Source organism: Diadema antillarum, unplaced genomic scaffold (assembly GCF_040938485.1).
Source record: "Diadema antillarum isolate AM-2024a unplaced genomic scaffold, OU_Dant_1.0 scf00000103, whole genome shotgun sequence".
In the NCBI taxonomy this organism is placed as follows: Eukaryota; Metazoa; Echinodermata; class Echinoidea; order Diadematoida; family Diadematidae; genus Diadema; species Diadema antillarum.
The window spans coordinates 145,379-159,645 of NW_027270992.1; the positions used below are offsets into that span (position 1 = coordinate 145,379).

The 14,267-nt window shown below is 39.6% G+C and overlaps 1 pseudogene; it reads right to left on the reverse strand.

The window, feature by feature from the left end:
• Nucleotides 1–601: 601 nt before the first annotated feature.
• Nucleotides 602–6,366, reverse strand: LOC139718978 (uncharacterized; annotated as a pseudogene).
• Nucleotides 6,367–14,267: the final 7,901 nt, after the last annotated feature.

The following is a 14,267-nucleotide window of genomic DNA, read 5'->3' on the forward strand; positions in this document are numbered from 1 at the left end:
AGGAGTACCTATACACATTAACCTCTGTTATTGCATATACACTATTCTGTTTTTGAAATAAGTTTTCTCAGTGTGTGTTATGCCATGTCATATACTGTCTTCAATGCATGTTTTCACCAAGTGCTGTAATTTCCTTGGGTAAGACTGTCGTCACGGGGCGGGGGTATTAATCACCTTCAGTGATATTTCTAGTTTAGTGTGGGAAAAAACGAGGATAAAAAGCAAAAAAAAAAGTTCATATCTGTATGATTCAAATATTGATGGTGTTTTTACTATCGCTTATATCATTTCCTTTTACATGTATTTTCCTCTCTCTCTTATTTCCATTACACATCGGATTCCTCTACTTTCTATTAAACAGTTTGTTTCCTTTTAAAACTGTCTCCGTGTTCTCGTCAGTTGTAACTGATATTGTAGGCCCTACTGGTTGGAAGAAGCTCTCATTTGCCAAACTTGTTCTTAGCTTATTCAGAAGAAGTTAGTCACTTGTACAGCAAAAACAACAGTAAGGTGGGGACAAGTGGTCTTCCAGTTATACAGTGTACATCATATCCATGACGATTTAGCCTAGTGAAAGAAAGAGGGGATGTACTGGCGTGGGTCACGTGAGTCTCCGTGATCCTTGCTCTCGCTGTCTCTGTCTCTGTTGGATTTGCTGGAAGAGAGAAACCACGCACAGCACGCACGACAGCTGGGAAAACAAACAAACAAACAATCATACAAACATAATGTAACTCTTTTGTAGCTAGTGAAAGTACAATCTAATACGATCACTGGCCATGTTACACTTTCCAGTACTCTCACCAAATCCGAGAATCCTGACACTTTTTATGCCTCCGCCACGAAGTGGTGCCAGAGGCATTATGTTTTTCGGGTTGTCCGTCCGTCCTTCCTTCCATCCGTCCGTAATGAATATTGTGGACAGTGTAACTCCCTGTGTTTGCTATCAAAACCTTATGAGGTATCCTAATAAAATTTGGCATGTATGTGTATTAGGGGGTGAAGTTGTGCCTATCAACTTTTGGGTGCACATGCTCAAGGTCAAAGGTCAAAAAGGTCAAGGTCAAATACATACAATTTCCACCATATCTATGCAATGCCTGAAGATATTTTCTTGAAACTTAGTGTATACATGTATTGCCCAATTAAGATTCTCTGGTGAAAGTTTGGGGTCATGACGTCAAAGGTCAAAGGTCAAAAGGTCAAGTAAAGATATTAAAACTTCACTTTTTTCTCCATACCTTGGAAATTGTTCAAGGTATCTTCATGGAACAAAGTATATATACATGTACTGACTGGCAGTGATTATCTAGAGAATTTAGGGTTCATAGGGTCAAAGGTCAGGGGTCAAAGGTCAAGGGCAACACTTCAAAATTTTACTATTTCGCTCATGTTTATGCAATGCCAGCAGGATTATTTTTTTTTACACTTGGTGTATGGATATATAACCTAATAGAGATTCTCTTGAAATTTTTTTTTATTTTTTATTTTTTTGCCTCAAAGGTAAAAAGGTCAAAGATCAAGTAAAAGTGCTGAACTAACTTTTTCCTCCATATCTTGGAAGTGCTTCAAGTTATCTTGAAACTTACTACATATTTATGCATGTTCTGCCTGACAGTGATTATCTTATGAATTTTAGGGTCAAATTCCAGATGAAAATGGTAACAATTTACTAGACTATTCAATACAGAAATTGCACTTTTTCTCCATACCTTGAAAATTACTCAATGCATTTTTATAAACGTATGAAAGGGTCAAAGTCAAGTTAAAGTCCTTAAATCCCCAAATAATGCTCTCCTATTCATCCAATTAAACCTAGGTCAAGGAAGGTGAACACTTATTCAACACATTTGTGACAAACGTGTCATTTTAATATTTTGCCAGTTTTGTGAAAATGTAATCACACATTGTCCACATGCACTAGACCTACTAGGAGAATCATGCATTATGGCGGAGGCATACCAGTCACCATAGCGACATTTCTAGTTTTTTATATGATCCTCAAATGTGAATGATGCCAATGCTAAACTCGGTACATGTACTCACTTCAAAGGTGTAATTTTCAACGTGTGCTCTTGAAGAAAAATAGGTAATGTAAAGATACAATCGAGAGCACTCCACACAATTTCCTTTCTTTTATTTTATTTTATTTTTTTTTTTTTGCTGTCGAAATCACTTCGTCAAACTCTTTGAATCTGATTTGTATCAAACTGCCATCTTTACAGATCTCACATGTTTTCATGCCAGTGTGATCAGTATATTTGGGGATTCAATATGGATGCAAATTTTCCAAGTGCTATTAATATTTTTGTCAGTGTCCCTGATGGCATTTACAGATGATCTAACATGTCTAATGTGAATGTTGTACTCATTGCTAGATGGATTTTAAGACGCTATTTTAAGCAAACAAAAAAGATAACAAGAACAGAAAGAACTAGCACTGAATTAAGGCAGTTGTTCAATGTGTCAATTCATGTTGGCAAGAACGTCAGCCACAAACAAGTACAGTCGTACTTACATCAATGAGTGTTGAAGTGATGTGAAAGGCAAGAGGCAAGACCAGCGATATGCCCATAATAGACATCTGCAGCTGAAAAAAAGAACAACAGCAAGAAAGAAATAAGAAGTAAGGTGAAGATTATTTTACGCAAAGAAATAAAAGATTAGACATCTATTCGTATAATCAAACATAAATGAAATAAGTCACTTTTTCCCTTAAAACCTACCAGTGATGGCATATACGATCAAGACATCTCAAAATAACCTGTGGAACAGACACATCATTTTCTCCGCTTATCCATGCTCATCATGATTAATTACTATTTTAGAAATGCAAACTGATCTCTTTTGAAACGATGCGTGATATGGCTACAATCAAACATAGATAATATAATGTTATTGTATTTTTTTTTTGAACTGAACCACTCAGCGCTGCCTAATAGAATTATGTTAAACTTGTGGAATATCGATAGCATTACGACTTGACATGTATGTGAACGCATAGATTGGTCTCTTTCGCCATCAATCATTTGACAAAAAGAATCAGGTGTTTAACCTGAAGAAGGTCTTTAACCTGATTGGTCTCTTTCGCCTTTCAATTTTATGCGGAATTCAATTTTAATTTCAGCCTTTCATTTTAGCTTCTTTTTTCTTTTAATTTTAGCTTCACGACCAACGATGATTGTTTTTGTCGAGCCCACCGGAGGTGCGGGGAGACTAAGGGATCGCCTGCGGCGTCTGTCCGTCCGTCGTCCGTCCGTCGTCCGTCCGTCCGTCGTTCGTCTGTCCGTAATGCTACAAAAACTTCAATAACTCTTTACTCTGGGCTTCAATTGCAATCAAACTTCGAGGGAAGAGGGGTCATACAAAGTTTCACATTTTACCATATATGAAGGTCACTTCAAGGTCAAAGCTCACAGGCAGGGGTCAATGAACTTTAGGGCCCAATGTTAAGTCTTTGTGGTGCGTTTCTATTATGGGTCATAACTTTTGATCCATAGGTCCGTTTGTCATCAAACTTGGATGGTAGATGTCCCTTGGGGAGTGGATGGTCACCACAAGGTCAAAGGTCACAGGCAGGGGTCAACAAACTTTTAGAGCCCAATGTTAAGTTTTTATGGCGCGCTTCTATTATGGGTCATAACTTTTGATCCATAACTCCATTTGTGACCAAACTTGGATGGTAGATGTCCCTTGGGGAGTGGATGGTCAGCACAAGGTCAAAGGTCACAGGCAGGGATCAACGAACTTTTAGAGCCCAATGTTAAGTTTTTATGGCACGTTTCTATTATGGGTCATAACTTTTGATCCATAACTCCATTTGTGACCGAACTTGGATGGTAGATGTCCCTTGGGGAGTGGATTGTCACCACAAGGTCAAAGGTCACAAGCATGGGTCAACGAACTTTTAGAGCCCAATTTTAAGTTTTTATGGCACGTTTCTTTTTTGCCATAAATTTTTACTCTTTTATATCTCTTTTTATCTGTTATATCTCTTTTTTTATTTGTTATATCCCATTCGCGTACAATTTCTTGTACGCGAATGGGCGAGACACATTATGGCACTTGCCTTGTTTTTTTTTACCATTGCGCCGAAGAGTTCGACGACGGTGATGAAGTGGAGAACGATAAGGCTGCATAGGACGATGAGGAACGAACGGTAAGAGCAGGAAGCGGTATCTCTGCAGTCAGAAGAAAGAGACACACCTCCTTTGTTGAAAGAACGTTGTATCCAAACTACAATTACGTCCCCAGCAGCATGATCACAATCACAACATCTCGTCCGCAATAGTAGATAAATCCTGATTCCGTGAAATTTGGGGTAATATTTAAGATGGATATTGCAGAGACGTATCCAGTTTGTTTTGTTTTGTGTGTGTGTTTGTGTGTGTTTGTTTGTTTGTTTGTTTGTTTGTTTGTTTTTTGGGGGGGTTGGTATGGGAAGTATATTTCCACCTGAGGTGGTCTTATTTTGGAGGTAAATGGGGAATTTACCCCAAATAGATATTTCAATGAAGATCAATTTCACTATTGTGCACTACAACTTGAAATTCTTCTGCATTCACTGACTCAACATGTATACTTGAGATATATTCGCATTTGGGCCTCCTGTATTATTAAGGCTTTCTTCTGTTCTGAAATTACGCAGTTCTCATCTCTTTATTGCACGACCACTCTCTTTCGGAAGTGAAGTGAATGTTGTATGATTCTTTTCTACAGTTTTTTTTCCCAATTCAATTCAATTCAATTGATTCACTTCATAAAATCACATTCAAAATATTTACAGAGATGTGTGAGTCAAAGGAGGAAATTACGCTAAAGCCTGAGGCTTGGAAATGGAGATTTCCTTTACAATATACACTATAGTTTATCCTTTACATACAGTTTACAAAACTGATGGCTATGAGTGTCCTTTTAGGGGTTGCAAAATAAAGAACAAAAGGAACCGAGGCGTCCTCCACAACTTGGTAAGATATGAAAGACAAGAACTTTATAGGACACGAGGAGATGGTTCACCTTGCACGATGCGAAAACCAGAAGGATGGAGTAAAGAAGGAAGAGACCAAAGAAGACCAGGGTGAAGATTCTGCCGTAATACTCGGTCCGCTGGGTGTCCTCAATCTCGCTGATGATATCTCCTGCAAGATAAAAAGTAAGTCAATATTGGCCAATGTGATATATTTAAATATCACATCTTTCTCGTAGAATATTTTCCTCGTCTTTTTGTCCATTGTGCTGATGCAGTGATCTATACACCTGTATCACCATCGCCAGTGATTGCAATTCCTTTGAGACAAGAAACGAACCGACTATACTGTAATATATACTCCTATTCTCAGAGCAGGGAAGATACCGTTAAATATCGCTTTGCAGCATCAGAAAATAAAAAGGAATTGCCTTAAAAATGCGGTGAAACCTTTTTTCATACATCATTCCACTAACCAATGCCATTTTTATGACAAAAATGTGTTTCATTGTGTAAAAACCTGGCACAAATAAAGTTGGGTCGAGTTGTCCAATTGCAAACCTGACCCTGGACAACTCGACCCGGTCGAGCTGTCCAGGGGTAGGGACGAGTTGTCCAGGGTCGGGTTATCCCGCGGTCGAGTTGTCCAACTAGTCCAGCGGATATAGAAAAAAATCATGCACTTAATGGTAAAAGCACCATACTTTGATGCCAATACAAGTCATTTCTGATATGGAAGCCACTCTGATTCTCCCTTTGGCGGCCGTGGCGGCCATTTTTCAAAATGGCCGCCATGTGATATAGCAATGCTGTGTATTTTGGAAACTATAAGTCCGATTGTCGTGATTCTCGTACCAAAGTATAGGTTTTGAGGGTAAAGGATTCCAATAAAATCATTTTTAAGAGGATAAAACCATGGCAACCTACTTATTGGCGGCCATTTTGAAAAAATATGGCCACCATGCTAGATATAACATATGCTTAAAACGTATGGACAAAGGGTCATGACTCTGGTACCAACTTATATATTTTTGGGGTCAAGGATTCCGATAAATTCAACTGTAAGTGAATATGAATCGTTTCATCCTACGTTTTGGCGGCCATTTTAATAAATATGGCTGCCATACAACAGATAATGAATATTGTATATCTTCGAACTCAAAAGATATATAATCACGATTCAAGTGTATAAGTATAGTTTTGTAGTGAAGGTTTTCAATATAATGATGTTTTAGCAAAGTGAATAGGTTCATCACATCCTTTGTTTTGGCGGCCATTTGATAAATATGGCCTCCCTCCAGTTATATAGCGTACTAGTGTTAAAAAAGCGGGATGCCCATTGTGGATTGATTCTGGTGTAAACGTTTGTTTTAGGGGTCAACAATTACTTGTTCACTCATGTTTAGTATTCTAATATGGAACATCTTGGCATAGTTAACTTTGTAAGCATTTTGGAAAATATGCTCAACTTCCTTTATAGGATTTCTGTGTGTACAGTGTATGTGAAAAACATGATCTTTACAATTTCATGTCTGAAGTACATATTAATCAAGATTATACATTTTCTAGAAAAATGGACTCTCGCTTTCTCTGGTCCCTGGACCATGGAATGAAAATCATAGTTTCCAACCAATATAGTACATCTGTTTTCTTTGGAAACATGACACTAAGTGTGAGAAAACTTCTAAAACTTCTTGGGTCACTTACATCAAATGTAAACACACTATTATGTATGTCTACAAAATCCATGATTGACCAGGCTGTTCTGATACTTACAACTACACTGAATCTTATACATCAAAGGATAAAGTAAATATAATAGGTATTATACAATACATCTTTACGTTTACATCTAATTGCCATTTGCAGCGTAGTGGGTAAAGAATCGACCTCATGAAAAGAAATCAGATCTTCTGCCAAAGTTTTGTATCCTATGCCAACATCATTTCTTTTAGACAAAGCTGGACATGATTGGTTTTTCGTGTCATCATGTTGACATATGATGCACTTGGTCCAATCCGTTTCTTTCCTGGGAGCTGGTTTCTCGGTTGAAATGTGCTTTACTTTTGAAGCCATGTTATCCTACAAATAAACCCAATTACCAATTACTTAAAAAGATAACATTTTATGTAAATGTGCTTAACAGAGGTAAAGCAAAAAACTTATGTGTACATTTTTTTTCTAGAAATGTGACAAACGTTTTCTTTAAATGGATTTGTGGTTGTGAATTTTACCTTTTGATGTACAATAATTTGTAAAGAACAAGAACTAGGAAAAATCAAATTATCTGTTTCTGTGTGTAGTTCTACTCTGAATACATTAGTTGTTAGGGTTGATCTATGCATTAATTTTTATCAATGATTTTAGCCTCTTGAACTGAATTTCACCCTACCCTAACCCCAAAGAAATTATACAAACATATATTTGATGCATTTGCCATTCTCTTGTGGAATAAGGATTAAGGTTTCATAATTCAAAAGCAACTTCTACAGGTAAATGGACAGTGGGCATTTCAACACAATTTTATAACGTAACAGCGCCCATCCAAAATATTAACTACAAGAAAAATTATGCTATAAGAATGAATTTAAGGAAAACCTCAAAGAAATACAAATCTTTAGGTTCATGGATAATTATTGGAAGATAAAACTGCAGAATAAAATATTCAGTAAATCGATCATACTTACCGGCACCAGTAGAAACACTGAAGACGTTCTCTAAAGCGCACCTGCATCTATGCATTCACGTTCATCACCGCTCATCAATGGATGATCAGGAACAATAATTGTTTTGGATTGTCAGAGCTCATTCGATTCCATCATACAATGTCATATGATTCCTTATAATTTTGTGTAACAGGTTTGACAAGGTCATACTATGAAATAATGAAAAAGAACTGAAAACAAACTTTAGAAATCAGTAATAGGTCTTATAAGACTGCAATTATCATGTCTTTGTGGCTGGAAACTATGACAGTACACTAATTGTACTCTCCTGTCTATGCATCCAAAATTGGGGGGAAAGTCTTCTATTCCATTCTCACCATTTATTCTACCTTTGATATTCAACATAATTATCTTTAGTATTCCAGGTATGCAACAATTGTACTTATGTGATGTTCAATACATATATATGTGAATAGTAAATGTGATAGAGTACGTGTGGTCAATCAACAACAACCAATGAACAATAAAGAACTAAACGCCGCAACAACAAAGGAGGTTCATTTACCAATAACAGGTGAACGATTCTTGTCAATGGGACAATACATATGGCAAGTGAGGGTGTATATACATTGTATATATATATATATATACAGGGTGGCCCCTCAGAGAACGGAAACGAATATTTTTTTCAAAACCCGAACGAAATTGTCCAATTTGGTTGAGTACTTTTCTTTCTAGACATGTTTTTGTTGATCATTAATTTCTTATTTTATTTTATCAAAGCTCAGCAACGGAGACTACCCATTTGATTGAAGGTCAATTTTCGACAATAATCCTATTCAAGTATTCCACATTGTGATGTGCGGCCTCAATTCTTTGTTAGTCTCCCAAGGCAGTGGCTTTTGTTCGATGCTGAAATTTGTTGAATTGAGCTAAGAAATTTACGCTCGACCCGTCTTTACAAAAACATCTGTAGAATGAAAACTACTCAACCAAATCGGATGATTTTGGTGTCATTCTTCTTCTAGATAAATTCTCTATAACTCTGTGTCATTCATTTTGGCATCAAAGTAATGCAAATGTGCAAATATTTGCGAAAACTCGCGTTTCCCTTAATTCTAGGCCACACTGTATATAATGTGTGTGTGTGTGTGTGTGTGTGTGTATGTGTGTGTGTGCATATTCTATGTAGTTCGGCAGTCATATTTATCAAAATGGACATGAAAACGAAATGTGTTAGTTCTATTCATCAACAAATGCTTGTTTAAAATCATTGACCCCAATTAGTTTCAAAGACGTATGCCTCCAGTATAGTACATATTGCGGTGGCCATGTTTTAAAATGGCAGCCAAAACATAGGATGTGATGGTTGTATACACGAAAAGATGTATCCATTTAAATAATTGATCCTCAAAAACATATTTTTGTACCAGAATCATGAAGATGCATCCATTGGTTTTAAAGATATATGAATAGAATGTAGAGCGGCAGCCATGTTTTGTTTTTTTCAAAATGGCCGCTAATAAGTAGGTTGCTGTGGTTTTATCCTCTCAAAAATTATCTTATTGGAATCCTTGACCCTCAAAACCTATACTTTGGTACAAGAATCACGACAATCGGACTTATAGTTTCCAAAATACACAGCATTGTTATATCACATTGCGGCCATTTTGAAAAATAGCCGCCACGGCCGCCACAGGCAGAATCGGAGTGGCTTCCATATCAGAAATGACTTGTATTGGCATCATGTACATGTGTACCAAGTATGGTGCTTTTACCATAATGTGCATGATTCACCCTATGTGCTCTATATCCGCTGGACTAAACCCCCTCCCACTGGCGTAGCCAGGGGGAGGGGGGGCGATGGGGGCGATCGCCCCCCCCCCCCCCCCCTAAGATTTGGACCGGGGATTTGGGAGGCGGAAAAAAAAATGCGTGTATACTGTATGCATGCACATGAAGCGGGTCTCCTTTGCAACCTTTCATCAAATAAGATATTTTTTGGAATATTTCACTCAAAGTGTGCACCAGATCGTTGAATTTCAATTAAAAATATGCAAAATCTCTCGTGCTTGGGAGGGGGATACCCCCTCCAAAACCCTCCCCCTCTGTGCCTCTTTCCCTAGCTTAGTACACTTTTTAGATTTACAAAAAATTATGAATAATTCTGAGTGCACAAGACTTATCACTTATATTCCGAAAACTCAAGGTTCCCTCATGTATAAGGGGAATTTCCCCTTTTAATCGACCCTTTCCTCCCTCAGTCCCCCCCCCTCCCCCATCAGTTTTGTGTGTGTGTGTGTGTGTGTGTGTGTGATTTTCCAAATGTTGATTCCATCAAATGTGCGTAGACGAGATATCTCAATTTCAACCTTAAAAAGGCAAAAGCTCAATCGGAAGGGAAGGGTGGGGATAACACTCGCCCACGCCTTCTCCCTGCTCGCCCGCCCCTCCCCCACCCTTCCGCCATGCATAGAAGTAGACTGTGGCTATACCCAGATCGCTTTATTTCAATTCTAAAAACGCAAAAGCTCCGCGAGCGGGAGGAGGAATCCCCCTTCCCCTAAGCTCTACCTCACTAGACTTTATACATACAGTGTACACACAGATGGTGCACATTCAGAATAAGAGCTAAATTCCGTGATTTTATCGCTTCGATGAAAAAGTATTGCACCAAAACTTTGCAACAGATCGCTGAATTTCAGGTCTGAAAATGCAAAATCACCTTCGTGTGGGAGGGGATATTCCCCTATCTACACCCTCGTGTGCATGATTTTTCTGTTTGACTGCTGAACAGACAGTGTTCATGATATTCAGTGTAAGAATTAATACAAGAAGATTATTTAAATGATACCATTTTGTAGGCAAATTGTTCAATAATAATCTACACTAAAATATACTGCAACTTTAAACAAGTGGGACTGTTTCAACTCGTTAAAACACGCAAAAACATGCATCAAATTGCACCATTTGCAACATCAAAAATGCAAAAAGTTCTAACCGTGGGAGGGGGGACACCCCCTCCCACACCCTCCCCTCCCCCTTCGCTCTCTCCGCTCTCTCGGGTTCAGTCACGTTCATGATATTCAGTGAAAAGGATTAATACAAGAAGCGTATTTAAATGATAGCATTTTATAGGCAAATTGTTCAATGATAATCTACATCAAAATATACTGCTACCTTAACCAAGTGGGACTGTTTCACGTCGATAAAACGCGCAAAAACATGCATCACATTGCACCATTTGCAACATCAAAATGCAAATAGTTCTCACCGTGGGAGGGGGGGGGGACACCCCCTCCCCTCCCCCCTCGCTCGCTCCGCTCGCTCGGGTTCAGTCGCGTTCATGATATTCAGTGAAAAGAATTAATACAAGAAGTGTATTTAAATTATACCATTAAATAGGCAAATTGTTCAATGATAATCTACATCAAAATATACTGCTACCTTAAACAAGTGGGACTGTTTCACGTCGTTAAAACACGCAAAAACATGCATCAAATTGCACCATTTACAACATCAAAATGCAAAAAGTTCTTACCGTGGGAGGGGGGACACACCCTCCCCTCCCCCTTCACTCGCTCCGCTCGCTCGGGTTCAGTCGCGTTCATGATATTCAGTGAAAAGAATTTATACAAGAGGTGTATTAAACTTATACCATTTTATAGGCAAATTGTTCAATAATAATCTACACTAAAATATACTGCTACCTTAAACAAGTGGGACTGTTTCACGTCGATAAAACGCGCAAAAACATGCATCTAATTGCACCATTTGCAACATCAAAATGCAAAAAGTTCTTACCGTGGGAGGGGGACATCCCCTCCCACACCCTCCCCTCTCCCCTCGCTCGCTCCGCTCGCTCGGGTTCAGTCGTGTTCATGATATTCAGTGAAAAGAAGTAATACAAGAAGTGTATTTGAATTATACCATATTATAGGCAAATTGTTCAATGATAATCTACATCAAAATATACTGCAAGCTTAAACAAGTGGGACCGTTTCACGTCGATAAAACGCGCAAAAACATGTATCAAATTGCACCATTTACAACATCAAAATGCAAAAAGTTCTTACCGTGGGAGGGGGGACACCCCCTCCCACACCCTCCCCCCCCCCCCTCGCTCGCTCCGCTCGCTCGGGCTCGGTCGCTTCGCTCGGGTTAAGTCGCGTTCATGATATTCAGTGAAAAGAAGTAATACAAGAAGTGTATTTTAATTATACCATATTATAGGCAAATTATTCAATGATAATCTACATCAAAATATACTGGAACCTTAAACAAGTGGGACTGTTTCACGTCGATAAAACGCGCAAAAACATGCATCAAATTGCACCATTCACAACATCAAAATGCTAAAAGTTCTTACCGTGGGAGGGGGGACACCCCCCTCCCACACCCTCCCCCTCTCGCTCGCTCCGCTCGCTCGGGCTCGGTCGCTTCGCTCCCTCGCACACTAACCGCCCCCCCCCCCCCCAAGATCAAATCCTGGCAACGCCGTTGCCCCCTCCACTCATGTACCCATTTCGCAGCCGCACTACACTAGTCCGTAGTGCAGTACACGTGTACACTCACTTCAGCTATGCATGCGAAACACAGACGTAGCGTCTGCTGTAATAGAGTAGCATATAGCGGATACAAAGAACAGGGGTTGAACAACGGCCGTGAAAGCTCAGAAAAATAGTCACTCAGGGGCGTCACCAGCTCTTTTTCAAGGGGGATGCGTTTTGACCCTAATGTAACGAGATTTTTTTTTGGACAGACATTTGGAATATAGGAAGCTCTAAATCCTAGACTTTTACTGTTTTTGAGGGAAACCAAGCGGGGAAAGGGCACCGGCGCAGCTAGGATTTCATCTTGGGGGGGGGGGGGGTGTTAGTATGCGAGGGAGCGAGCAAGGGGGAGGGGGAGAGGGTGTGGAAGTGCCTGTTGTCCCCCCCCCCCCCTCCCACGGTGAGAACTTTTTGCATTTTGATGTTGTAAATGGTGCAATTTGATGCAGGCTTTTGGCGTGTTTTTATCGAATTGAAACAGTCCCACTTGATGGAATTTGTTGTTGAACAATGTGCTTATAAACTATATCATTTCAATAAACTTCTTGTATTGATTCTTACACTGATGTAATGAACGCGACCGAGCCCGAGCAAGCGGAGAGAGCGAGGGGGGATTTGATGCTTGTTTTGCTTGTTTTATCGACTTGAAACAGTCCCACTTGTTTAAAATAAACCAGTATATTTTGATGTAGATTATTATCGAACAATTTGCCTATAAAATAATATCATCCAAAATAAACTTCCTGTTTTAATATTTACACTGAATATCATGAACACGGCCAAGCAAGAGCGAGAGGAGTGAGCGAGGGGGAGGATGTGGGAGGGAGTGTCCCTATCCCACGGTGAGCACTTTTTGCATTTTGATGTTGTAAATGGTGCAATTTGATGCAGGTATTTTGCGTGTTTTATCGACTTGAAACAGTCCCACTTGTTTAAGGTATCAGTACATTTTGAAGTAAATTGTTATTGAACAATTTGCCTTTAAATGGTATAATTCAAATAAACTTCCACGATAGTAATAATTCTTACACTGATGTCATGAACGCGACCGAGCCCGAACAAGCGGAACGAGCAAGGGGGGGGGGGGGACGTTGTGGGAGGGGGTTGTCCCCCTATAAATGGATTATGAATGACGGTGTCAAACGACAAATTACTGGCAGCAATATCGGGAGAATGGCTTAACGATTACATGCGAGCGAGCGGAGCGAGCGAGCTTTGAAATTGTGTCATTTTACAGTCCCAAAAATGGCGTTTGTAGCCATATTTTTTAAAGGGGGGGGGGGCACCGGGCGCAACTGCTGGCAATTACTGGCAGCAACATCAGGTGAATGGCATAACGATTAAATGCGAGTAAGCGAAAACAGCGATCTTGAAAATTGTGACATTTTACATGCAGTCCCAAAACTGCCATTTGGAGCCATATTTTGCGCAACTGCCGGCAATTACTGGCAGCAACATCAGGAGAATTGCATAACAATTCAATGCGAGCGAGCGGAGCGAGCGAGCTTGAAAATTTTGACATTTTACAGTAAAAAAAACTGCCGTTTGTAGCTATATTTTTTCGCGCACCGGGCGCACCGGGCGCAACTGCCGGCAGTTACTGGCAGCAACATCAGGAGAAAGGCATAACAATTAAATGCGAGCGAGCTTGAATATGTTGACCCATTTTACAGTAAAAAAAAAAAAACCTGCCGTTTGTTGCTATATTTTTTCGCTTTGGAATTTAAGGGGGGCGCATCGGGCGCAAATCCTAGCAATTACTGGCAGCAATATCAGAACAGCATAACGATTACATGCGAGCGAGCGGAGAGAGCGAGCTTGAAAATTTTACATTTTACAGTCCATAAGCTGCCGTTCTTAGCCATATTTTTTCGCTTTGGAAATCAAGGGAGGGGGCGCACCGGGCGGAACCCGCTGGCAATTACTGGCAGCAACATCAGGTGAATTGCATATGATTAAAATGCGAGCGAGCGAAGAGAGCGAGCTTGAAAATTTTACATTTTACAGTCCAAAAACTGCCGTTTGTAACCATATTTTTTCGCTTTGGAAATTAAGGGAGGGGGCGCACCGGGCGGAACTGCT